Below are 3,256 nucleotides of genomic sequence, written 5' to 3'. Positions count from 1 at the left end.
GGGAGAAATATATATAAAGTTTCGTTATGGGGGTGATGATGCAAAACAGGTTGAGAAGCACTTCTCTACTGCTTAAAACAGAGATGCTACAATATTAGATCATTAGACCATCTGATTGTATGTATACAATGTTTAAATAATGACCTGAAGTGAAATAACTTACTTCTTTGAATAAATGAGTGCCTGCTATGTGCCAGGCACTCTGTCTAGGAGGATAAAAAAATAAAGACCCTTTGCTTTAAGTCTAACGTATAGTTAAACATAGAGTGATTATTGCTTTAGTCCTTAAGGTATATAATCAAGGGAGTGGGGAAGAATAGAGGAAGAGTCATAGAAGTCAGCTTGGGAGAGACAGGGAAGGGCTATAAGTCTTGACTCATCCTTATGGCAGCTGCAGTAGAATTTAGTTATTTTCAAACTTGCATGTATCCTAGAACCACTGGATTGCTTATTTAAAAAGCAGCTTCTGAAACCCCACCCCAGAGAGTATGATTTGGGGTTGGGTCGTGGAGACTCTGTTGCAGGTAGTCTGAGGCCCTGTTTTGGGAAATGCAGCCTTAAATGGTGGCAGTAGAAAGTTTTCAGGGTCAGACACTAGTCTGACATTAACCCACTAGGCTGTTGCCTTGTCTACCTTTTCCAGCAGCCTAGAAATAATACTCCCCAACCATGGAGTGGAACTGCTTTTCTTTCCTGTAGCCAGCTGTCACTATTTCTTGCCTCCCTGGTTGGCTCATGTTCTGTTTGTATATTTTTTCTTAGCAGCCATTAAGGGTGATGAGATCCTTGACCCACTGCTGTTCAAAATAAAGTCAGGGTTATCCTGTCTTCTCAACACATCAGAGAATATTGTGTTAAATCCTGGATGCTACAGGTGAGAGGATAGTGTCCAGTCAAAGGGGACTTGAAGAGAGAGACTAGCATCATCTGGGACTGGTGAAAAAAAAAGAGCCATGAATGTTTAACTTGGAAAACAGCATGTACGGGCATTGTCCGTGTGCAGGCTAAATTAGCACTCATTGAAGTTGGAGAACTAAATGTCAAAACTCAGATACCCACAGGGCCAGGCAGGTAACATAATGAGAGGGAGAGCTTGATGTACAGCTGGTAAACCCGAGGGTACATGTCCATTCTGAAAGGGGGTGGTGCAACCCCGGAACTCTGGCTGAGTCTTGTCATGAAGAACCATGCGTCAGAATCAGACCTCTGAGTTTTCAAGAGAAATGAGATGTCCGGATTTTTATGTAAACTCTCCAAGATTAAAAACAAAAAAGTCACAATTAGTGAAACAAAAACAACAAAAATAAAACTACAGATCAAAACAAGTATTTCTGCATGCTACCAGTTTGCAGTGTCTTATGTATCAGATAAAACTTTGACTAGTTGACGCATAAATCTTTTCAAATTATGGTTAGGCAGCCTGCAAACAGGAATTTACTTATTTTATAAGACTCAGACCTTGACAGCAAGGTGGTAAGGCAAGGTAGAATTTGGAGATAGGATTGTATGCTTGTAAGACTATTGTCTCAAAGCAAGATACATGGTACACAGCCTCTTCTCTCATCTCTAAATTTTGGAAAGCCTAGGACCCCTTTAAAGCTATGTAGCCTAGTAAAGCAGGTTTCTGGGGAATTTGCAAGTGAGTTTGGTCACAGAACATCTATTTTTGTTTAAGCCAATAAAAATTCTGGGCAGGCCATAAATACATTAAGCCTAGATAGACTCACTGGATCTCCCTTTACCCTCCCNACACACACACACACACACACACACACACACACACACACACACACACACAAACTTAATAGGAGCGTGCCCCTCCCACTTAACCAACGTAAATGGTTATTTTCTCATGGCTGTCCTGTCCCTTAAACTAACAACACAGTCTCTCTCTGACCATTAATTAGATGTATGTCAGATGTTCTGAAATACAGTCCAGTAATAGATTCGATTTGGGGGCCCAGAATGTTAGTTATCAGTAATCCTCCAAGGATTAGGTACTGGACATCAGAAAAGGTCAATTAACTTTCTTAACTTTCTTGGAATACAATTTGCTGTACATTTTAGTTATGTACATTAATTTAACTTAATTACAGTTAAAGCTGCATTTGGCCTTTTGATAGTTTTATATGTAGTACAATAATATAAAAAACAGTGCTTACTCATTACCTGTTTCTAGTTCATCACATAAAAAATTGGGAGTCGCGTAAGAAAGACTTGTGTCAATTAGAAATTCTTTATATGCTCCTTGGTTGTTCCTACTTTTGACATGTATTTTGGTAAACTTGCTTAATGGTCTTTCATCAGATGCTTAGCCTGTGTCCCTTTTGAATAATTAATGTCCCTTTTGAATTAATTACTCTTGGTAACTGATTTTCAAAAACCTGTATTTTACCACTAATTTCAAAAACCCTTTTCTCAAATTGAGATGCTTTGTCTGCCTACTTCTCAGTGTTGACTGAATTTGTCACCACTGAGTTTTCCCCAAACAGGACACTCCTATGGGACTACTACCAGTCCTTGGTCAGGAAGAGGTTGTATAAATAACTGAGCACACACTCTAGAGGAGTGGAAGCAGGAGAGTTTAAGTGTTGGGCCCCAGAGGTGAACTCCTCTCTTGTTTTTGTTTTAGGGTAATTAATGTTTCCTTGGATTGAGCTAAACTTTGGGCTCTTGTGCTTCTTCTGGCTTTAAGCTCTGAATCAGCAGCCTTTAGGCAATATGTTGGGGGTAGAGGGAATGGAGTTTGTATTTCCTGTCATCCCCAAATGAATGAAGTAACATGAGAGCAGTATTTTTTCAAGCTTGGACTTGAGGCTAGAAAATGGGTTATGGAAGGTGAAAACTTTGCCCTAGAATTCTAGTGATTTGGGAGGAACTATGAGTAAACGGAGAGAGGTCTCTTATTCTACTCCAATGACTTGAATTCTTAGAGAATCTTTTGGGTTTTGGGTGTTTGCTTCTAGGTTCTTCAGTTGATTGTTAGTGTTATAAGGTGGTCTTAAGAGCTCCTGTCTGCCATTCCCCTTTCCTTTTCCTCCTCCCTCCCCCCTCTTCGCCTTCTAAATTAGATACATTCCCCTCTCTGCTCCCAGACGTCTCCATCTTCATCCCCTGACAGAGCAATCATTTATCAAGTTGTTTCACGCGTTGTCGGGAGGGGGGCCCTGGGGATTCGAGTTTGTTTGTCCCTTTGTTGGAGCTCCACAGGATCTTCCAGCTTAGTCTCCAGCCAACTGCTGGGAGTTGCTGGACT

Source organism: Hipposideros armiger, unplaced genomic scaffold, assembly GCF_001890085.2.
Source record: "Hipposideros armiger isolate ML-2016 unplaced genomic scaffold, ASM189008v1 scaffold_878, whole genome shotgun sequence".
Lineage (NCBI taxonomy): Eukaryota > Metazoa > Chordata > Mammalia > Chiroptera > Hipposideridae > Hipposideros > Hipposideros armiger.
The sequence above is the reverse complement of the archived record's forward strand: the minus strand, read 5'-3'. Positions refer to the sequence as shown.